This window comes from Pinus tabuliformis, chromosome 9, assembly GCF_031772625.1.
Source record: "Pinus tabuliformis cultivar Carrire ecotype Pingquan chromosome 9, CPIR1, whole genome shotgun sequence".
Classification (NCBI taxonomy): Eukaryota; Viridiplantae; Streptophyta; class Pinopsida; order Pinales; family Pinaceae; genus Pinus; species Pinus tabuliformis.
In genome coordinates, this window is record NC_142307.1 from 1064839647 (window position 1) to 1064865411 (window position 25765).

Sequence of the window (25765 nt, forward strand, 5' to 3'; positions counted from 1 at the left end):
GTGATTCTATGGGTCCTCACCTGGATTTCCATTAAATTTAGGAATATTTGAAGGAAGTTTGTGAGGAATCGCTGGCCACCAAGGGGTGTAAGCAATTGGATCATTTGTTAACCGGTGTAAATCTGATAACTCTAAAGTTGCCACGAATGGTAACTGTTGATTCGGGTTAGGTGAAGCATACCCAGGGTATGATGGAATTGCCTGAGCAGTTGGTCTTTGCATACCAGCATAATGTAATTGATGCTGGTATGACTGATACGGTTGGTGGACATGACCACCATAAAGTGGTTGATTTTGACCGTTTTGAATGTACGGTTGTCCACTGTTCGCAAAGATCTACTGCTCAGAACCTTGGTATACTTGTTGGAATTGTGGTTGTTGATATTGCACCAACATGTTCTATTGCGCTATACTAACCGTTGGACCAAGGTGTGGGGTAATTGTACCCATTTGGACCTGCGTCGCCCCACCAGTAGGCGATTATGGTTGAGTCACAGGGTCAAGGGGCTGTTGCATTACAACCTGAGAAATCTGAGGTTGAAATACAACAGGCAACGTTTGAACTTGCGACACGGTCACAATAGCTGGTGTAGTCGGGATGTTTGACATAGGTACACATTGTTGCATAGAATACACAACCCTTGGTTGTTGGGGTAGTATAGGTACCCAACCACTTGATGTAATTCCAGTATAACCTGAATACTGTTGTGAACTCCCATATGGATATCCTCCCGGAGGGGGTAATGAAAGGGCATATTGCCCCCCATACGGTGGCAATCCGGAACTCAAGGGGATTGTCTGTCCTTGGGGACTGGATTGCCCAAATTGACCTCCAAATGGATCAATTTGGTGAGTCTCAACATAAGAGTTGCCGGATATTATTTCGGAGGAACAAACAGGAACGGACCATACTGTCGAAATAGTCCTTGGGTGGACTCCTTCTAGCGGTTGTGAGCTAGTTGGGACAGATGATATGCCGGCAAACATTGTCCGAGTGACGGCAGGGAGTTCTGCTGTCGCTGTGTCATTCGACATAGTCCTAGATGTTGATGGTTGTTCAGACATTTTGAGTCTATCCAAAATATTACCTAGCGATTCTACAGGAACTTCCACTGGTGGTAGACTAACTTCTGATGTCAAAGGAAATAGAGTAACCCCGACTCCAAAATGTGTTGGAGTACTTGCTTGCGGATCTTCTACAATTTCCTCTATCGCAATCAAACCAGGTGGAAGGGGAAGACTGTCAGGTCCGTAAAATATTTCTGGTGCCGAAGAAGGGGTTGAATCAACAGCGACAGATGTTTGAGGAACAAGACTCTCTGAACCAGTTACAGATGGAACTGGTTCAGTAACACAAGTGTTTGCTCTCAGACTAGGATCAGTATCACTGTCCCTCTGTGGTTGTTGAACTTCTTCTGTAGAGGCAGGGTTTCCAGAAATGTTTTGAGTAACCGGAATCTCGGATGTTGTTGGAACACTTGTTCTAACTTTGATAGGAGATTTCGAACCGGTTAAACGAGTTCTCTTTGTCCATACTGTTTTCGATTCTGGAGACAAAGATGGTTGACTCGTAAGCCTCCGCGAACGACGGGTTTTCAATTGACTTTCTTCCACGATTGCGGATTACTCGATCAACCAAAATACAAAAAAGGGGAAGTGTGTTTCCGAATTAAATGAATTTTAGACGCTTTAGACACAACTTGCTTTTTCAATTTTAAAGAGTCGAGAAAAAGCTAAAGATGACTCTAGTCTCCTTCGATGTTTTAATGAGCTCGAAGTGACAAATTCTCGGATGGACTTTTTCCGTTATAGAGTCTGAAAAAGGCCAAAAGGAACTGCTCTGGAGTTCTAGGTAGAGGGTGTGCCAAACTTTTCGCAAAACCGCAGAATACTTTTTAAGGTACGGGCGGTCAATCTTCCTGAATGTTGTGTTCAGTGCATTGCGATCAGTAGGGCGGCCGACACGGCTTCCTAAGGATAAAGGTTTTATTCCTATAGGGGTCTCCCAATATATACTCGACGGTACGTGGGAGCACAATCCGTACTGGCGCTATCGTCTCTCAGGAGGAATCACCCAACCATCAGCGAGATCGACAGTCACCAGGTTTTACGACGCCGGAACACGTCTCTAGCCTAGACCTCTATGTTGTGCGTTAAGTTACAAAGCGTTGTTAAGTTCATTCAATTTATTTTAGGTTGATCTTTCTTAGAAGTTTGCCTTTTTGGATCACCACGAGATGTATGATACAATTCCTAAATGCAGTCTAAAGATGATAAGCAAGCTTTTATATCTTTCCAACAATGAAAATCCTAGCTACAAGGGGAAAAGAAAGACACAATCTTTTCTCAAAGAGCATAGAGCACACTGTAATGCACTTTTCCTAAATCAAAGCATGCAAACTATCAAAATGCAAATGCACAAATGCATGTATTTGTTTTCGCTTTCTTAATATTGATGCCTAAAAAGAAAGCTGTTGTACAAATTTGAATTCGATTTCAAGTGAAAACATAAACAAGTTCCTTTTTCAAAATCAAAAAGACGATTACGACACTTTATGATTTACTTGTTTCGACACTAGAAATGCATAAATTCAAACCAAACGACAAAATTAAAAGCTCAATCAACTGTGAATAGCAAACAAACTCACTCCTAAGATCAAAACGACACTTACGACAGGTCTAGATCTAAGGGCGACAGTATGACTAGTTTACTTTTGTAATGGGAAACTACAAATGATGTAACAAATACACAAAGAAAAAATACAGTTTCTTTATACAACTGAGGCATAATTGAGGCAAAGAAAAGGGTTTTTAGATAGGTACACTGATTGATAACTGGCTGCAAAAAACAAAGATAAAACTGATAAAAAGGAAGCAGGGAACCACAGCTGCACAAGGCAAAGGCTGATCAGCGCACCCTCAGCACAGAGAATCTGAACTTCAACGCAGGTATCCTTCACGGGACCTGCGTTGAAATGAAGAACCTCTTCACAGAGTCTGCGCTGAAGTAGAAACGAGAGTTGTTTCTGGGTTCTGGGTCACGGTTTGCAGTTAAATCTACAGTTTTTGGCCGGATCAAAGCTATCAATTAGGTACAATTAGGAGGATTATTTAAAGGAGGACTAAGATCTATCACAAAGGGCTGTTAGAGAACTTGTGTATCAGTTTGTTCAGATCATAAAAACAGGCCCAGTGAGTGGACTAGAGTGGCAGATCTCTACTTTGCATTTGAAAATGGCAAATGCATTTCGATTCGGCACTCCTGAGTTTATGAGAAGAACAATAATAGAAACACAAATAAACTAACTACTCTTCCCCAGTGGAGTCGCCAATTTGTTGTTGGGAAATGTATCCAATTCGGAATGCCCCTATCCCACTCTAAGAGGTGATAGTGCCTTAGCAACAAACAAGGAAACTTATTTGAGTATTCTTCTTTATGAAATGTAAATGAGGAAGAAGGATCTAACTAACCTATGTCTTGCGCTAGTTTGTCGATCTAAATCACTCCTCTCTTCAGTAGCTCCCAGCTTCTTGCTCCTTTACCGGCTCAGGTCCACCGAATTCCTGCAAGATCACAAGAGAGAGAAACTACACAAAGATACAGATATACATTCATAAAAAGTTTAAGATCAGATTAAGCTAAACATGTAAGCATAATAAAACATCATTGGTACACAGCATGTAGGAGAAACTCAAATAGTTTATTGATATGAGAATAAAGTCCAAGAGGAGATACAACCAAGTGAGTTCCGTTCCAGTATCTACCTCCCAGCAAAGGAATCCCTTCCTCTCCTACAAAAAAGCATAAATCACCCAGTGTACTAATCTCAATCTCAAACCAACAGCAATTCTCTGCAAAGTACAAAATTCCAGCCTCCTGAACCTCTGGGTGAGAGATCCATATATAGATGTAAGTAGAGATGATGAGTCAGCTTATGTTTTGACTTGTGGCTTCTCTCTGTCAGTTCTTGCTTCCACTTGGAGGTTGAGAACCTCTTACTCATCACTAGTCGAATTCATTGAGGCAAGTGTCATTAGAGAAGATTCTGGAAGCTTCCAGGGTCTTTCCAACTCGTTGAATGAGCTTGCCATTTGTCATTTCCCGCTCAGCGCACCCTAGTAGTGCTTATACCTGCGTTGCAGTGCACCTAGCCAGTGCAGACTCTGCATTTCAACGCAGGCAGCTAGTGGAGCCTCTGAATTGATCCTGAATTGACTGTTTCTGAGTGGTTTTTGGTGGAGAACTTCTGGGAGAAGCTGTCATTGGTTGCCCTTGTTCCTTTAGGAGCTGTAACAACATCTTTAGGGACTTTGGATCCCTTGAATTATGGACATTTCATGCTTATAGCTGTAAGGCACAAAAATGTCTATAACACATAGGATGAGTGGTTCACCTTCTCCTATGTCATATGATCAGGATGAGTGATTCACCTTTTACTGATGATACATCCTACCCATGCAGTCCGGGACTCATTGGAAGTACCTCTCATCTGGCTAATGAGTAGGGAAATGAGGACAAGGACCATAGTACTACCAATGGATGCATCGTGTACTACCATACTCCCTATTCTAGGATGTTTTATATTGATCTGGGATCAATGGAGATTTACTTTGGGTTAGTGGAGAGTGGTATGATACACTCTCAATTATTGGAGACTGACTTTGGGTTAGTGGAGAATGGTATGACACATTCTCAATCATTTCTTCTTCATTATTTCCTCATGGTTCAATAAAGTAGAGTAGAGCAGAGTATAATAGGGATGTCATGGATGGTACAAATTGACAAATGGTTTGGCAGGTGGAGTTCTCCCTAGTTGAGAGGGAGTGTTAAATTTGTAAACTAGGGAAAAAATACACCTTGGATAACTCATATGATGCACCTGATGTTTTTATTTGATTCCTGTTTCCGAGAGGTGTAGGATTGACATAAAGATATCTCATTCTGACATGTACAAATAGAATTATGCATTTATTTCTATTATGGACAAATTGTCAAGGTCAACCAACAAACTTATGTAGGCTCGGAAGCCTAAAAGACATGTCTTTTCATCCCAAATGTTGCATATAAATAGATTATGAATCTACCTCATTTGCACATCATTCATTCTCACACATATCTCTCTCTCCTCATCTAATTGGGTCTTATAATTTCAAGGCAACCTTCTTCTCCTCCACACATGTGAAGTTTGACAACAATTTTCTGTTTTGGGCATTGACTAAATTGTAGGAAGGTTTGACCGAGTGGCAGTTGACTGAGTTTGACTATGTCTTTATTGGTGACTATCCTATTTGGGCAAGAAGCATCTCTCAGCACATAAATCGAGGCATTCAGAGTTGTTTGACCATAATTGACCACCGTAAGTTTGACCACAGGTTTGACTCTGTGTTGACCAAGTTTGACTAATATTTTTGGGTTTTTTTTGGGTTGATTCAGACTATCCTTGGAGGCCGAGTTGATTGGGTTTGATTGAGATGATTTAGAGGAGATATTCTACCATGCTGACTAGTGTTGACTTTCTGGTTAGGGCATTCTGTTGACTATAATTTCACTAAACAAATTTTGACTATGATTGGGCAAATAAATTTGTATATTGTACTCTCTCTGTTGAACTTTTGAATAATAATAAGAATATTTTATCAAAGGGTTTCCCCACATTAGGTTTCTTCCCTGTCATTCGCCAAATATTGTGTCCTCTTAGCTTGGCTTGTCTTATGGTTATTGTTTATGTTCTATGTACATTTTACTATTATGTTATTGTGATTGCTAATTTGGAAATTGATATTAGGATAAAAATAAAATTGAAGTAAAATAGCTTTTAAGCATAGAGCATACCATTGTTATCTAAAATTAACATAAATCCATACATATATGAATGCTCACTAGGATGAAATGTTTATCTATCCCACTCAAGTTCACATTATCATTACCTAAATTCATGTAAAGAATATGAGAGGGATCATGAGGCTTCATTTGAGGCTTCCTAGAGTCTCCAGCCTGTGAAACCAACAAATAGCATGAATGATGAATAATTCATCTAAGGGAATATTGTAAAAAAAATAGAATAAATAGTTAAACAATGAAACATGTTACATTTGAAATGGCTTAGAATTGAAATAATAGGTGTCTCTTCCAACATAGAGAAACAATGATCCAAGTCATAGTTTCAAAGATTACCAATTAATCCAAGACAAATCATCAAAGCCACATGCCTTAGGTCACTTACTACAACCCACATATAGGGAAAGGAATGAAAACAAAATAAAAGAAAAATATATTTTCCACTGCTACATCTCTCAAATAGTCATTACTCACAAGACACAACTCAATTAATTGTGTTGAATCAGTAGCATGTCTTACTCTGGAAGTTCCTTGAGTGCCAGGTTTGGAAGCAGCTTCTAGTGCTTCTAATGTCTTTTTATGTTGTACATTTTAACTTTTAAGTTTGTTTGTGTCAGATGTTATTGCTTTCCCAGATACAATAACAATGCTTTACTAGGACCTTAGGCAAGATTTGTCTACTAACATTGATCATGATTTTTTGCAGCCTATGCTTGCATAATGAGGTGCATAAGCGTAGTTGGGTTTACCAATATATGTATCAATACATAAGGTATTATATTTGAGTTCAAAGTGATTGATCTATTTTTCTGTGAAACTATATGAGTTATCTGGGTCTCTATTCTTTATCCACTCTCTTCCTCACATACAAATGGAATCCTTAGATTTAAATTAATATATGTAAATTTTAGCCTATTGTGAAGGACTACAAGGCTTTTTTTGGGAAGCAGAATGGCCTACCAAGTATTGAGAGTAGATCATTGTTTAGAGGGAGCCTCTAACATCGTCTCTTTGAAAGGGAGGATCATGATAGTATTGGAGGATAATGGAGTGGGAGATTTGATAAAAAAATGCAATTCCACCACCACAATATCCCCAAAAGTTGGTCCAACATAATAAGAATGACATCAAGGCAAATTTGATACAAATTTGATAAAATTAAAATTTGATAAATATTGCTTTTTAATTTTATCAGGGAAAAAGTTTTGGATTCACCAAAAAATATGCACCTATTATGTGTATTGCAGATGTGGATTTCAAAATTAGAATATGATGAGTCTGACCCCTCAATTGTTCACAAGAAGTGCTTCTAGAATATTGGACGTTTGGTACTTCTATCTAGGAGGAGAACTGGATGCATATGCCTTGGTAGTTTTAGGTTTAATGGAGGACTAGCATTGTAAAGAGAGGATTTCTGTGTTTATTTGTGCACTAACTTTCTTGAGTCAGTTTTGGGGCTTCGGTTGTTCATTGTGTTGGATTCATGAAATAATTTGAGCCTGTGCTAAAGGATTTCATTGGAATCCTTACATTAGCCAAATTCAAGTTGTGTTAGTATTTTCCACCCTATTGTGCTTGATTCATTATATTTTCTTACATATATTCATATGCATAGGGAAATATTTAACATGTGTGAAATGTCTCTGCAGGAGTGTGATCATTGTAAGAGGATGAGATGTTACCATGTTGTTGAAAACTTGTTGCATGTTTTGTTTTGAATTTCTTCATAGGATCGTAATCTTGAGCATAGTATTTACTTCTCGCATCCTAATATTCCTAAAAATGACTTCTCAAACTATGTTTAATCAAATAAATGCATCCCAACTAAATGGGTGAATAAGAATTATCTCAAATTCATTTCTTATCACTTTGAAATATTAACACAAAAAACTTAGTGAATGGATGGGTCATTTTAGATACATATTAAGGGAATAATCAATGGATTCAACAACCATCAAATAAAATCAAAATAAATTGGATCTTATGAAGCATTGAAAGGCTTGACACACCTATACTAAATCTAACAAACTTCCTTGTGATAGAGATTAGTGATAAGTACCTTGTTCCACTATAATTGCTATTTCATTTGGTAGCTGATGACCATTAATGTGAACAACATTAGGATTACCAATAGATCTGCCCACACCAAGTGTTCTTCTAAGGATTTTCCCAAAGATAGAATATAGTCAGAGATTGATGCATTGCAAATGAACATTTTGGTGTACAAGATGAAGTTGAACATAGACAATATCTTTAATTTCAAGAGATGTACATGTATCAAAGATGGATTAATAACTTAATAAAACATTGGTTGTGTACCAGTCACCTATAAGCAGAGTGATATCACCATCAGGCAGAGGGAATGGAATAGGGATCACGGCACTGCTAGCTACATTTAGTCCTCCAAAGCCCCCTGCAACTTTCTGCAGATACAATGATGGAAAGTAATAGTAGCTACCCATATGGTTCGTCACTTGAAACTTTTACATAAAGTTACTTCCTAGTGGTATAGGGAAGTTTGTGCTAGGTACCCCATCTTGCTATGATTTTCTCCATTATCTTGTGGTTTGTGATCTTCTATAACAACTAGGGCCTCACTAGGAATGTGCATGTATTGTTTGATGTGTTCTATAGAAACAACGTAGTTTGCAAGTGTACATTAGTTTTGTATACTTTTAACAAAAAATTTGTTCAATGATAGACCATAAGAGAAGGCCACCCCAATGAAACGTGCGACAGTTAAAATTGTTAGAAATGATCATCTTATACATAAAAACATTCAGTAACAACAGAAATCACCCAAATTTGACATTTAGTTTCATTTTTCATACCAGGATTGAAGTTGTCATGTGGGAGTAGAACCATAGAAAGAGCAGAGGAGCAAAGAATAGTTGCATTTAACACCTCTAGACGTTGAATCAACCATTCAATCGCTCATAAACTGTGGAAAAAGGGGCTCAAATTTTTGTCAATAAGGCCTAAGTTCTTTTTGAGAACAGATCCTCCACCCTGAAATACCTAATGGTCATTATTCCTACTATGGACTCGCTAAGATGATTTGAAATGGGTGATTTTACTATACCATTTAGTCTGGTTAGTTCTTTAGCAGAAGGAAAATAGTCTTCTCAAATACCACGGCCTTTACTCCTGAATTGTGCATCGTTAGCATGTCATCACTCTCATTCTTCCCACTATACTCCATAGAGGTAGTGGGTTGAACCTTCCTTCTGACTATAACTAAGGGCTTGACCTACTGTGGGTCACAGGTTCAATTTTCACTATCACCACCATGCTCTTGCTGAGGTGGGAGGAGTGACCTGAAGTCTGCTATTGGCAAGACCTGATGTATGCTATATTCTTTGAAGGGATTTTGAATGAGACTGAAATTTGGAAATGAGACTAAAATTTGAACTCTGTTCTCACAACAATTACTGTGATTCCAATCCCTAATAAGACATCATGCTCTCCAAGGGCCATGCGAATTATTTCCTGAGATATTTAGTGGTAATGGGACTCAATCTTCATTCTTATTATTACAGTGCTTTATGTTGTATGCTTCCTAAAATTTTTGAATGTGATTGTTGCTTCATACGGCACAAATTAGGGCGCGACTCTATCAAATTGTCTTTGTGTGATGGGACTCTCTTTGCGTTAGTGGCTTTGAAAAATAATTTTCACCGTTTTTATTTGTCATATTTCAAATATGCTTATCATTTATTGTTTCTTTTGAACAAAATCCAAATGCGTATTTTACTTTTGAGTGAACACCATAAATATAATACTCCATTAAGTATGGGAAAAATAAAAGTTTTATTTGTAAAGAGATTCCATTAGTTTAAATACAAGGAAGCAGTAATATCTTTTGTAGAAAACAATTTCAATAAGGGGTTTTCCAAGAGAATTTTGTGGAGAAATTTTGACTAGAGGGGTAATAAATTAGGGTAAAAAAATTATTAAGGGAAAAAGAGTAATTGGTTGGTTGGTTTAATTGGTTATTATCAATGTTGTAGTATTTGTTTAGTTTTTTATTTCCTCACCTAGGTTCAAATTCTTGATGAGACATTTGTCTTATCTTTATAACACTAGAAAGGTAGAATCCTTCAAGGAGTAGGACCACCCCACAAGTGTATCTCCAAATGTCTTGACCTTTCTTACTAAATCACGTGCTATTAGTATATACTTGCAGCATATTGGATATACTTTTGAGTTATATTGGAAATCATTCCATTTCATCTCAAGTGTAGCTCAAATCACTTTGATTAATTACCAGTGTTGGGTTTCTCTATAAACGTTTCTTAGAAGTAAAAAAGAAAATGAATTTCAATCTAGAAGGGTAGCTTCCCCAAGGAGTGAGACCACCCCACAAGTGTATCTAGAGATGTCTTGACCCTTGCTAAATTGTATGTTATTATTATAGAATTGCAATATATTGAAACTCTTAGGTTACAGTGGAAATCATTTTAATTCATCTCAAGTGTAGTTCAAGTCACTCTAATGAGTTGTCGATCTCAAGTTTCTCCATAAAGTTTTCCTTGAAATAAAAAAGAGCTTGTATTTCAATATTTAATTGGATGAAATACATATCCTCCTTGTGAAAAGTTTCTTAACTTCATTAAGTAAGGGCTGATAAGGATCTTCTTGGTTTCATTGGCTTCATCAAAGAATTACCATTTTATTCATCAGCTCTTGATAATGAGAGGATGAATTCTAGTGTGAATTATCACGTGTTTGATGTTCCCTTTTCAATTGTAGTTTTGACCTCCATGACTAAATTGGTTTAAGTCCTCTAGCTGGTAGTCATCAATCACCCATTTGATGGCATGTGGGGTATTTTACTTTTCAACAAATCTAAGGTAGCTACATTTCATTGGGATCTAGTGACCTTGTTTAAAAACCCTAGCAAACACCTTTGAGACCATCTATTAGCACTAGTTGGACTTTAACTTGAGATTTCCAAAAAAATCAAAGGAACAAATTATGAGGGTTGTTTGGACAATCCACTCATAGCCTAAGCCTCTTTGGTGGTGAAGGGAAACCAAATATATGATATCAAACACCTTCCCTCACAAACACACATGGAGGCTCTACACCTGTAAAGGTTTGCATATGTGTTGTTTACATGGTTTGAATATGTGTTGTTTATGTTAATCATTATTAATTTTGTCACTTATTATCTAGTCATATATTTTAGTCCGGGACTAAATTAGTCATTTTAGTTAGTCACTTTTAGTTTTTTCACATACTATCTAGTCATATATTTTATCCTTAAACTAAATTAGTAGTTTAAGTTAGTCATTTTTATTTCGGTCACTTGAAATTGCTCAAATTTTGCGGTAATTCACTTAAAATAATTGTAGTGGTTAACTTTTGTAGTCACCTAGTCACTAATTTCATCATTTTATACTAGTGTAATACATCCTTGGTAGGAAAAATTTTCTATGAAATATTTGACTGTGCTATTAACATGCATGCTAAATAACAATATACAATGGTAGAGTATCATAAATGTTCCACAAACCAGATTGAATCATTACAACCCTTGGTATAAGGATTCTCTTATTTTAGAAGAAGAGTTACAATGAAGGCAACCAGTTAATAGGGTTTGTGCAAACATCTAGCATTTAATGTACTATAAGGAAATTTATGAGACAAGTGTTTATGTTGAGGATGACTTCCACTTGTGACTATTATAACCCATGATCTTGCGGTAGAGGCTCTAGTAGCCTTGCATTCTCAACAATCCTATAGGTCTTCAACAAGCTTTATAGTGTTGTTAGCTATGTCAGTCTAGAACTAAGGGTGTACCTTGGCATATAGATCAATGAGGGACATCAATCGCTTCGAGATCCTTTTTGTATTTAACAACTCCTATGGACTTAGGAGGAGATATTCAAATGCAATCTCAGGAGGGTAGCACCATAAGTGATAGTAACTCATAAATTCCATGTAGGGATATTGACCTGAATCAAGTTGATCGTAGAAGCTCTGCAACTAAACCCAGATGGATTCCATGTTCATTGGTGGTGTAATGGAGTTGCATGAAAACCTATCTTATAACCAAATCCTATGCACCAATACCATTGGTCAGGAGGAAGACCTAACTGTGGCAGACCCCGATTGGCTCTCTCAAATCACGCCTTATCATGACTGGGTGTAGGGATGGAATCTTGACGAGGAAAATATCTCAAATTTCCCTCATGGACCAACCAAAGGCAGAGAGGGTAGAGTAAGGCCCACTGAATCGACATTGTGCTGCCCCTTTTCCATGATATCATCAGAAAAGGTTACAAGGTGGCGCAGTCCTCCTCGATCGTCAAATATGGTGGAGGAGATGTGGAAATTCAAATGTGGGGGTTGGAACCATGAGTTGTGGCCCCAACTGCATCGGTCCCATATTATATTAATGGATGTGCAAGCCATAATGATGCAAACCATAGATCAGGTGCTAGGAGAGGAGATCATTCAGATCGATGGATGTGTAATTAACCACTGGTGTTGACGTGGAAGTAGGGATTGTCGAGACTGGTGGATTAATTTAAACAATTATATATGGATAAAAAAATATGTATATGAAATATACATATATATAATATAAATAGAACACACTAATAATACATAGTAATAATATGATACATATAATTAATTATATCATAACAAGTACCCCATTCCTCCAATAGAACCACAATATTTGGATCCTCAGTGACACCTTGTTCCATTAGCAATGGTGGGATGGGGATTGTTACATAAAGTTTTATAATTTAGCGATTTTAAGGTCGAATTCAATGTAAATGAAATTGTTACAAAAATCATAGTTCACAATATCACCCCAAAAGTGTCAACAGTTTGTGAAAACCAAACACTTACTAGAAGAAAATTAGTTTGTAAAATTAGTAATGAAATAATACAATTGGAATCAATCAAATTGTCCAAGAAATAATGTTTGGGCATGAATTTTAGTAAAGAAAGGCAATTTTGGCTTTCTTCACAAAAAATGCACTCTCAACCTCCATTTCAAGGTCAAATTGAATGATTCAACTTTGAGAGTATTTTTTTACTTATAGATAACATTAATACAATGAATTTTTATTTTTGTTTTTATTGTTTCACACATATATTTATGTTGTTCAAGAATACTCCAAATTGCATGGATTTCATGGGGTAAAAGGCAAGGTTTGTGTGCCTCAAATAAATGCACACTAGGAATGTTTGGGAACAAGGGGATGGACTAAGAAAAATCAAACTTGAATTTTAATAGTCGAAACTTGTAGTTTAATCGCTAAAACCCTATAAGTAAGGTTGGATGACCTTATTTTAGTAATAATTAGGTTTAAATGTTTCCAAGGGATAGATAAAGAGATAGCACCTAGGGTTTGCAGGGTCTATTTTAGGGTTTTTCTATATTGTACATATTTTTTAGGGTTTTAAGTTTAATATTAGGTTAAGTGACATAGTTAGGACATTTACTATAAAAAGGTTTTGGAGCCATTTTAACACCAAAAGGAAATTTACTATCAGTTATCAATAAGCAGCTGCATGATGGTAATTTGGTCAATTCTACCTATGAGAAGGAAGTGATGTCCATCTTACATGCCATCAAAATGTTGCAGCTCTATTTTTTAAAGGGTTATTAACTTAATTTTAATAAACTATATCTTATATCTAAATATTTAATTTTATGTCTGAGAAAAAATATGAGTGAAGGAGAAAAATTAAAGAACTTATAAACAATATAATTCACTTAATAAAATTTTCTTTTCTTTATAAAAGTGATTTATAGAAAAATAAAGAAATAAGTAAAAAAAACACTCATTTGCGTGTGGAGCCCTCATGGTTTATTTAGTGTGCATTATTGAATTTACTATGCATTCCTCATAGTTAATTTATCATGTATTCTTGCATTCAATGTGAATTCATCTAGCATGCATTGAACATAGACAACGATGGCCTCAATTGAAGAAAGGGTGTCCTCTTCCCCACAAATAGTTGACACACAGGGTTCCCAAGAGAAGGTCATAGTAAAAAAATTCAAAGAGGGTGCTGACACATGGAGAGATACAAAAAATTTTCCACTAGGTATGCTAGATATCCTAAGAAGAGCAGAGGTTTATAAATTTATATTTGGACAATTCAATTTCCAAAATGATGATATAGATTAGGCGATATAAAATTATGATGATAAAGCCATGGAATTAAAAATATTTGGGAAAAGGATTTACTTGGACCTTGAATTGGCTGCAAGAGAAACAAAAATTCGACATAGAGGGGGAGCAATATTTAACTCCAAGAAAACCCCTAAGCTAGAAATGATTGAAATGACTAGTAAAATATGTGGGAAAAAATTATTTGTTTCGAGGAATGGATTTAAAATGCAAGATTTTCCCCAAGGACTATACAAATCCTTAATTCAACTTGTCCTTAGGAATATTATGAATCATCACAAGCTTGATATTTCTAGCGACTGCGTGAGGCTATTTATTCATTCGGTTGAAGGGAGGGCCATAGATGTCCCTCATTTATTGGCTAAAAAATTACATTCTACACTGCAAGACAATAAAATTAAGGAGGTTAAGTTCAGTTTCCTGAGAACACAGAAAAAATTTATTTATTTGTATCGAATTGTTTTTCAAACAATGCCTCTTAAAACTTACATTAGGAGATCAAAACCAAAGAAAACCACTGAGGAAGAACCTAAATAGAGTCTGGTTTAAGATGTGGAAATTTTTGCTAATACAATTTTCTATGTTGAATATATAACTACTAGTTTGTAGCAAACTTACATGTATGGATGAAGATAAGTAGCAAGAAGGTACAAACCATTATATGGAAACATGTAATGATGATTTTTCTATAATAGAATAAATTCCTTCTAAAAATTTTGCGCTTAAATATAATTACCTTTTATGGGTGATTCAACATCTACATCTACAAGTTTAAATGTGCACAATCCAACATATAGTTACGATAATGTATTTATTTTCTCATTATATGATATATTTATCCCTTACAAACAAGTTTCAATGGAGTATTCTCCTCTATATACAACTAGAAGGAAAAGTATGAACTAAAGGAGAAGGATATTGTTGAATGCATGAAGAAGATTGCAATGTTGCAATCAATAATTGTGCAGAAAACACAAAAATCAATGAAATACATAAATGACAAGGATAAAATTATCGATGAATTTCTTAATCAGATATCCATAATGAGAGATGAACGTATGAAGGATATAGATGCACTATAAGCAAAGTTCAAAGAAGTTGAGGCTACATCTAATGAAAAAATTAATGAACTTGAACAGGAGTTGAGAAGAAGGCTAGAGGTTCTCAATATACCTCCATTGGAAGCTTTAGATACTTATTAGGCTAAATCAATCAGGATATTGAATGAAAATGATAAATTTATTGAAGATTTTAAAGTTGAGTTTACAAATAAATCTAAAGAGGACCAACATAAGCATGAATAACAGGTTGAAGAATACAATAAAAAAGGGACTAAACCTATGATAGGAAAGCTAATAAGTTTAAAGAGAGATATCCTAAAATTATCTAGGTGGAACACAAGATTAAAGAAATTGAAAAGAAAAACTATCGACATAGTAAAGAAGGTGGTACTAAGAGTGGGGATAAATGCAACGGTAAGGGTAAAGGTACAAGTCACGATACAAGAGTAAAACAAATGCCTTCAATGGACTTGGAGAGATCCCATCTAAAATCATGAGTGAAGGCTTTAGAGGGCACTATCTGAACCATGAATATTGTGGGTGAAATGTATACCTCACCACCATTTTTTGACTCGTTGAAGAAGAAGGTAGTTGCGAGAGAAAAAACAACTACAAAGATACACAATGATCTCATAAGCTGCCGAAAAGCACAACATTTGGGATGTGGCATGGAGATACAAAATTTGAAATACCAGATTTCTAATTTGCAGTAGTAATTATAGAGGCCCACAAATGATGCAATACCACTTATGTCTATTGCAAATCAACAAAAATCAAGGGAAAATATCTTGTCGATAAAGTACAAGAACTCACTAATGAACTGGCCAATTCTACATATCAACTGAAATCTATAAAGGAAGATCTTGAAAGGAAGGAAACATAGCACAAGGAAAAATATATGAAGAATGTGCAATTATTAGACAGGCTAAGCCAAGAAAATTCCAATTTGAGAGAAAAATATGAAAAGAAAATTTAATAGCTTTAGAAAAAAATTAAAGGATGCAACTGTTGTAGCACTAGAGCAATCATGTGTATCCAAAAAAGGAAAGATACACTCTTCTTCTCAAGAGAAGGGCTTGCAGAATCCTACCAAGCATCATAGAGTTTCGTAATAACAATTTTTAGGTGTTGTATCTATGCAGACACATTTCAATATATATGTGTGTGTGTGTGTATTATATTAACATGCATTATATATGATTATATTTTCTGTTAACTTTCATTTTTGAATAAATTGCTAGTCTTTTTTGAGGAATTACTTTTATGTCTCCTTCATGGAGTTTTTATCTAGTTGTGGTCTCACTATGATCTAGTTACTCTTTTATTTTTGGAAAATGTAATGGACGTTTATAAGTTGATAGCTTACTGGACTGAGAAATCAATGTTATGAAATGTACTAAATTTCTATCTGAAATAAAAAATATCTCTTATTTCCATAGAAAACAAAAATTACAATATGCTTAGTGCATCATATGGAAAAATTTACATTAGGGTGCCTCAAAAGGAAATCTAGGGGTTGTTGGTGCCAAAGGTGTAATTTTTAACCAAAATGGTAAAAAAATCTTGCCTTATGCCTGGGGAATTGGCACTCCCTCAATTAATCAGGAAGAGATTTGGGTTGCCTGAAAAGATCTTTCCATTCTTCTGGAGCATGGTTTTAATTCTATTGTTGTAGTGGGAGACTCTAATCTTTATTTTCCAAAGAAAAATTTAGCTTATATTCATAAGAAAATTGCATAAAACTTACATGAGATACAAATTTAAAAGCATAAAAACAAAATAGCATCATAATAATACTTTATACATCAACATCACCAAGAATATCATCCACATATGCTTATCTCACTAGACAAAATATCCTTCTAAGATTGACAAAATAGTACAAAAATAAGGCTTCAAGTCTCAAGAAATTATCAACTCCAACTCTAGCATTCCAAAGTATCAAGAAAAATAAATAATGTCTTTACTTAGTTAGTAGATAAATAATATAAAATTTGAATCAACCATATTGGCCAAGAAATGAAACTTGGGTGGGCATTTTAGTGAAGCAAGGCAATTTTTCCCTACTTGACAGAAATGCATGCCCAACCTTCATTACAAGGCCACATTGAATGATTTGACTTTGAGAGTATTTTTTTACTCATAAAAAACATTAATACAATTAAATTTTTCTAATTTTGCACATATAAAATAATTTTTCTTAGGCTTATTGAAATATTTCAATTTGTTTTATAATGTAAATTAATGAACAAACTTTGCATACATTTAGCGTAATGGTTTGGATTTACATTGTTTACATATATGATATATGCAATTATATTTTTTAACCATTACATATTTAATGTATTGTTATTCAATAGGCTCTTCATCTTAGTTCAATCCTTGTCTAACCAATAAGCTAAAAACACCTCTAAACCATTATCCACCAATAAATGAACACTAACCATGTTAACTCTTATCCAAGTAATCCTAATTTTTTCTAACAACAATTCATACCACATATTGAACACTTTAAGGATATTGCAATAGATAATTTGTATAGACACAAATAATACTAAGCATTTCAAAGTTTGGGCCACATAAATCATCATTTTTTAAACATGGATTACAAATAATTTTGAAAAATTAGAAGTCTTGCTCATTAAAATTATTGTCTGCAACAATATCATCGAGCATATCATTTTCGATTTTAATATGTTCTTTCAAGTATTTAATTACGATCATCCTCATCTTGACATTCATCATCTTCATCATCTTGAAATTTGAATATAGACCATCTGTATTGTTACCAGATGTATTTGGGCCATAATTTTCTATACCATCCATATTGTTGTCTTCTATAACATCATATAACTCCGTATTGTTGTCTTCTTGTTCTCGAGCATAACCATCTTCATCATCATCATGGATGTCAATTTATTAGATGTTCTCTAATTTCTCTCTCTGATTTTGTTGGTCATCATTATTCTGCTCAATATCCACTAATGCATTGTCAAATACATGCCTTAATATTGGATCATATTCTATGAAAAATATCCATTTCGGGTGCAACATATATTCACAAAAATACCTGCACATGAAAAACATGCATATATTATGACTATGTATAACAATTTTATTGTTTAATAAACACACACAAACACACACACACACACACACACACACATTCACAATAAACTATGCATTAATAGATTAATGATCACTACTTCTTTTCTAAGTTAAATAAATACCTTCTCACAATGAATTGGTAGAACATAACGCTGCTTATTGATGCAGAAGCATCATGGTTCCGAAAATGTGTACATTTAGTAGAATCTAGGTGGTCTTGTGTTTTCAAAAGAGTGGTTTTCCTAAGTATTTAATTCATGTAATTTTAGATATTTTGAGTGATTTAGGTGAGACATTCAGAATAGGAGTTAATTAAATATTGTGAGGATATTTGTAAATGTTCTCGAATGTAGGGGAACATGAGAGAATCAGGATAGTTGAGAGATTTGAGAATTAAGTGTAACTCTTAGATTAGGAGTTAGTTCATGATTTATGGAGGATCCTCAGGATTAGTTGAAAGTTGAGATCCTTAAGGGATACAAAAGATATTTTAGGAACTAATTGAGGACTTAGAGGATTCTTAGGATTTAGTTGAGAATATCGAGGATATGAACCGGAATTGGAAATAGAGTCCTTTCGTATAAATGTAAGCCAAAAAGGCAGTAAGAGTAAGTGAAGTTAGTTAGTCAAGTAGAGTTAGTAGATAGAAAGGTTGGATTGTGATCCTACAGGCATTGAAATGAGAAACGGCAGTTGATACAGACTGTGTAAAGGAAAATCAGGCCAAAGCTAGATTGTAAACAAGTTTTTATTTGTATATGTACATTTGTTTAATGAATGGGGAAATTGAATTCATTGTGACTGTGTGTGTCATTCCTTTTATGTTTTGAGTGATCTGTAATTGGGAATTTATGGCTTTTGTGTGATAAACCATGATGAATGAATTCAAGTTAAATTTTTGAAATTCTTTCTTGTTGGCATTATGATGCATATGTTGTACTTGATGGCAACCCACTCGTAGAAGAACAACTCACTTATATATAACTAGATGAATCTACAAAAGAGTTATCAGATGTGACAAAATACATGGGATGCAGGACAGCTCAAAGGAATCTGATGACAGTTCTCAGTATGACAAGTTAGCTTTGCCATCAAGTCCAAAGGGGGAGATTGTTGGCATTATGATACAAGTGTTGTCCTTGATGGCAAGATGACAGATTATAGTGCAATAGGTCAATAGCAAATAATTGATGATCAGACTATAAAGAATGAAGAAAGAAGAGTATATACGCAGGTTCACTATATACCAAGTAAGGTATACACACAAGTATATGCAGGTTCACTATATACCAAGTCGTGTATACGCAGGTTCGCTATATACCAAGTAGGGTATACACAGTTATAAGAAAATATTTTTAGATATGTACGCAGGTTGGCCTTTGAAAAAGTGCGTATGTACACGTGTTTGATTCATCGTAGTAGCGTATACATTGTAAAGTATGACATTTGAAGTTTCGTTTGGGTCTGATTTTTATTGCAAAGTTTTGTGTCTGCTCTGTGTTCTGGTGACTGTGGTGTTAACAGGGTTTCAGTGTTTCAGTGATTCAGAAATTGATGATGCTAGTATTGATTGTTTTGTGCTTCAATGATATTTATGGGTCCAATATGAAAATTTGATGAACCGTGGCCTTCAGATTATAGCGTTGTGCTTCAGGAGTATCCATTCTAAAAATGTATGAAATGTGGTCCCTGGAGGATGAAAGGAGATTGTAGGTCGGCGCCTACGTACTAGTACATTGGCTAGTACAAGAGCTAAGGGGGTTGTAGCTTCCATCCAGGAGAGTCTGGAAAACGAGAGATGGTTGTAGCCCTCTGCAGGTTGTAGCCTGCGTACTGGTAAAGGACTACACCAGTACAAAATGTTGTAAAATGAAGTATCTTATTGAAAGAAGATAGAGATAACTTGCAGCAGGTGGTTTTCACCCACATTGGGTTTCCACCTTATATCATGTTGTTCATGTGTGCTTCTTGTGTGTGATGATCTGTTTTGTTTTACTACACTTGCTTACTATTCATATGGTTAATGAAGTTCTGATGCACTAACTAAAGATCAACATTTAATGGATTAAACTGAATCATAAGTATTTTGGATATACGCTAGTTGCTTTAGACACAATTGTGTATACACGCGGGTTCCCTTGAATGAAGTAGCGTATATGTATCTAAGTATGGAAATGAAAGTTTTTATTGATCTGATAATACTGATTCAGCCCCCCCTCAGTATTATGTCCAACAATTGGTATCAGAGCAGGTCCTTTGGTAGAAGCTTGATCGCTTGAAGGAGATCTGTGGAACTATGGGAAAGAAGCTTAAAGAGAAAGCACCTAAGAGGAAGAAGACATCTCATAAGAACTATGACAGTGGGAGAATCGATTGGGGATTAGGTGTAAGAAGCTCTTCAGATTCAGAATCAAATTCATAATCATTTCAGAATGAAGATGAACTATCAAGTATGAATTTGTTATCCTCTGATGTTCCAACTCTCTATCCATTTGGAAAAGATGAAAGTGATAGCAAAACAACTGAATTTTCTCTTATGGGTGAACAAGAAAGATATCAAATAGAGGCAGAATTTAAAAGGCTTTCAGAAAAAATCAGAGATCAACAAGATCTATTGAACAAAAGGGAATGTGACTTCAAAGAAGAAGCTACCAAACTAATGGCCCAACTAGAGGAAGGAAACAAGGTAAGGAAGTTATTCAAGGACAAATATCAAAAGTTGCAGGATGAAGTAACATCAATAAGAGATGAAGTCAATGAAAGAATCACAACCATCAATAAACTCAGAGATAGATCTAGTTACTATAATAGTCTTGAAGCCACGATCCGCTCGCTAAAGGAAGATCTTGAAGAATCAAAGAAGCAGAATAAAGATCTACTCCAAGCTATTGAAAAATAGGTAAACAAAGTTATCAGCTTAAAATCTCAGCTGGAATGTGCCTTCAGAATTCGTCAAATGCAGCAGGATCTAAATGAAGAACAAGAAAAGGAGATTCTCAAACTAAGGCAGCAAATGGAAGAAGGAAGAAAGTATGAAGAAATCTTGAAGAAGCAATGTTTGGAAAAGGAAGAACAACTTTAGATTGAGGTAAATATCTTGAAAGGTAAATTAAAAGAAAAGGATAAGCTTTTACGATTTCAAGATAGTACTAAAGTCTTGGATGATATTCTTAATAGTCAAAGGTCTCCTACTATCAAAACTGGTCTTGGTTTTCATGAATATGTTGAAGGTGAATCTAGTTCACAAGGTGAGGCAAGGAACTCTAAAGAGAAATCTAAAATGATCAACAAGGAGATGAGAGAGATGAGAGGTCAACCCCATCAACAATCAAGGAAAGAGATCCTTCAAAGAAAATCTTTTACTCCTAACTATGGAAGTAATAGTCGACCATTTACTCAGATGAATAACATTGAATGTTATGAATGTCATAATCTTGGACATGTTGCAGCTAGATGCAGAAGAAGAATGGTTCAAGATCATCACACAGAAATATCATCACATTCCAGGTACTTCAATGGATATTGCTTTGCTTGCAATATGTTTGGTCAAAAATTTACTGATTGTTACAGGAAGAATATGAAACATGTAAGATGTTATGCATGTAACAAGATTGGACATATAACAAAGGAATGTAGGAACAAAGTACGGACATCACATAAAAAGGAGAAAACTTAATCATCACGCTTGAAGATATGGAAGAAGAAGGAAGTTCAGTCAAAAAGATCTCGCACCGCACAATGTACTCAGATGCAGCACAACACAGACATAATAGACTCAGGGGGAGCTAAAAGTGTACAAATTCAGTGTCCTAAATATCATACGCAAGTTTCATAAAGGGAAGTCCCGTATATACACGATTTAGACACTGCAAAGTCGCGTATATGTCAGTCTGATCAAAAGCAGTGGGGACGGGCTCAAAAAAAGTGTCTGATATGATTCAGTCCATTATTTGCTCTATTGGCTAATAGTTACAGTCTGCTGAGGATGTGTGGAAATGTCTTGATACTTGTAAGATGTTTAGAAGTATTTTGATCCTAACTTGATGATGATGATGATGTTTTGATGCTTATTGCGGATATATGCATGATCAGATCTAACAGTAAACAGATGGCACAGGTTGAGGAGGAGTATATTCCTTTAATGATGCATTGTTCGCATTATGGTTAATAGTCCTTGGTGATGATACTTATATGTCTAAATGATATATCTTGCTATGATTTGGTTATGAGTTGTGTTATCACTCAGGTTGTTCCCTTTGACTCCTAAGGGAATACGGCCGAGGTAACCACAAACCAATCTTTGGATCACAGGTTCTAGCCTACCTGCAATCAGAGAGGGCTCTCTCTTTAGGATTTAGCTTTGTTTTGATAAAGTTTAGGCTAGTTATTACACACTGAATTCTATTTAAAGTTTTGGTTGAATGATGTCTTCTAGCAGCTGAGATGAGATCTTCAGAAGTTTCAGCCCATTGGGCAATGGAGTCTGTGATTATGTGTTGTTTGAGGTAGTCAGTAAGATTGATGAAACTGCAGGGCCATATAGATATATCATGAAACAAACTTAAAATTGTGAATATGAAATATGTCCAGCCAGTGAAAGGCAACTAAGAATCTTTCAATAGGCTAGTGATGTGGGGAAAGGAAATATCACTCAGGAGCAGATTTGAGTTCCTGAACAATATTTACTATGAGAGATTTAGTATGAAGGTGAGCAACTAAGAATTACACATTCATAACTAATACTGAAGAAAACATTCATAATAGCATAGATTGAGTTTAGAGTGTTCCATGAACAAATCCTGAACTATTCTTTTTCTGCGCTATTGAACCTATGAAATATAGAGTATGAGTGGATTATGAAAGAAGGAAATACATAACAAGATGGTTCAGAGAACTTATTGTGACACGAAATAGCATAGGAATCCTGTAGCAGCAAGCAAGCACACCATAACACCTAAAAACAACTCAGAACTTCAGAAATTCCATTAGTTTCCTGTATTAAAGTCTGAAATTACAACATAGCTTCTACAGAAGAAAAATCAACAACCCCAGCAAGTTCATGCGTGGGGATATATATACAATCGTTTTTACAAAATATCTTAACGCTGAGTCATTTGCTCAATAACTGCGTTTACCAACTTTCAAAAATAGCAGATACAGAAGTTATTTCTACTTTAAATATATAATGAATGCCTTTTCAGCTTTGTCAGAAATTCTTTGAATTTTGGAGGCCACTGGGTCGGTTGGGTACTTTGTATTGATTCTGAGTGATACGCTCTTTATTTCTCTGTCGAGGTGCGGCTATCTCAGCCCCGTCATCCGCATCTGTAGTCCAACTGGATCGCTGAGTTGGCCTTTTCCTTAATCTCTCTCCCAGTCAAAACAAATATGTATTAACTTTCTGAAATTGCTGACTCTCTGATAAAAATACCAAAATATGGTGAACAAATTGTTTTCTACAGCAGTGTTTGTATCATGCCTGTCCACCATTCTTGAGTAGGAAATTGGTGCCTTAAGATTATGCCTAGAGTCTCATCTGCCTCAGTATATTTGTAGTAGTTTGGAGGCACTTCAAAAAGATGTCTGATCTCATGTGCAATGAAGAATAAATTCTCTCTTTTGTCATAGAGAGTCTGCCCAGATGGAGGCCCTGTTTCCTCTGGGGTACTTGCTGCTGCAGTGATTTGATTTGTGGCATATGTGTCTACCCTCTTGGCATAATTTTCATGAGATAGTAACCTTCCTGTACTGGTTACTAAGCTGGGAAGGCCTCTGTTATGCAATGTTGTAATCTTCTCAATGAATCTGTTCACTTCTGTCTGCATCTCCTGACACCTTCTGTCCAATGTTTGCACATGATTTCTTAAAGTGAGCACCCTTTTCACTAGTAAAATGGTATCAGTCCTGTTAGTGATACCCATTGCTGCCAACTGAGGGCCAGTGCGGTTATTCAAAACATTGATCATCTTATTGGCTATTTCAGGCATATTGCCTAGAGATGCCCTTGCTCTTTGATTCTCTTTTTGGGCCCTGCCTATTAGATCCATATGCTCATGGATGGTTTCAATATACTGCCACTGATCTATTATAGATTGACCAATGTTGGTCCACATGATCTTCTTGATTTCAACTACAACTTTGTCAAGAGAGAGCTCTTTCTCTAGTTCTTTTATTTTCTTCTCAAGAACCCTTATTTCCCTTGTTTTTTCAGCTACACTTTGCTTGGATTTGTCATATTTTTCATTAACTGTGGCCAATTTTTCTTTAGTCTCATTCAGTTCTGCCATCTGTGCTTCCAAGGCTTCCAGTTCCTTCATCATGTTCTGCATACTTAGGCTGGGTCCCTGATCTGGTGTTGTTGCTGGCACTGATGCTGAAGGACCTGCCTCTGATGTTTGTCCTATGGTAGGACCTGTTGTAGTAGTAGAAAGTGGCACACCTTCAGTAGATACAGATGTTTGTGCTGGCTGCATTGGTGCCTCACTTTGTCTTGATTTCAGTGCCACCTCTAGTGCACTCTCTATTTCCATTAGCCTCTTGTATAAACTCAGGAGTAGAGCCATTACATCCTGATCCTTCTTTTGCTCTGCCACCTCTCCAGTTTGAGGGTGAAGGGTAGGTGGCAGCTTGATATGCTTTCTCATAGCTGCTACATCTTCATCTCTTTTCTTTAGCAGTGCCTGCACACCCTTAGGGTCCTTTGGATCATGACCCAACTCTATGATGATCTCTTCCAAGGACTTGATTCTGTTGTCCTTGGCCTGGGATGATGCCTTCTCTAATTCCAATTGAGCTGCAGCATTGTGTAGAGAATTTTGTAGTTGGTGTGCCAACAGGGTCTTATCAGCTAAAGTGGAATATATCATTTCCCCTATTTTTCTGTGTAGCTCAATTTGATCCAAGGGGTGGATATCTCTGGCAAAAATTTCCAGATTAGTTCTGATGTAATCGACAGCTGTTTGAGGCTGCTGCACGGTAGGCCTGAAATGACTAAGAGTCATTTTTTGTTCCTGAATGTCATAGGCAGACATTAATCCCTGCTGATTAGTTGGTGCCATTTTTAGGAGATGGTTGTAAATTTGGTGCCTGAGGGGCTCATTTCTTTTCTTGATGTCAATAAATTGTTGCTTGATGCTGGAGTCTGCCTTTGATTTATACCTTGAAGAGCTCACTTCTATCCCGTGTGGGATGTCCTGCCCTTGCTGTAAAGAACTGGTGGATGTCTCAATACTAGGAGGGGGCATATTGTCAATTGGCCTCTCTGGTAATTCCTCCTCAAAAAAAGGGTTTAACCTTTGTCGCTTTTCTCCTTGCTGGTCCATAGAGGTAGTGAGAGGAGTGTCCTCTTACCTATCCCTCTTCCTTGTCCTGTCCTCATTAACAGGTGTTTGTAATACAGAGGAGTCAACTGTTACCTCCTGCCTTGGAGGAATTTGTTCATGTGTTTGTTGTTCTGTGTAGGCAGGTTGTTCGGCTCTAATTTCCTACTGCTCTGCCTGCTGCTCCACAATTGGAGGTGTTTCTTCTTGCTGCACTGTTTTGCCTTTAGTCATGTCTGCTACTGGATTAGCTGTTTTGGCAGGTTGCTGAGGAACGGT

At 36.0% G+C, this 25765-nt stretch overlaps 1 pseudogene; it reads right to left on the bottom strand.

Annotated features, from left to right (window-relative positions):
* LOC149152432 (uncharacterized) overlaps positions 1-25489 on the bottom strand; it is a 57129-nt pseudogene extending 31640 nt beyond the window's left edge.
* Between the last annotated feature and the right edge of the window lie 276 nt (positions 25490-25765).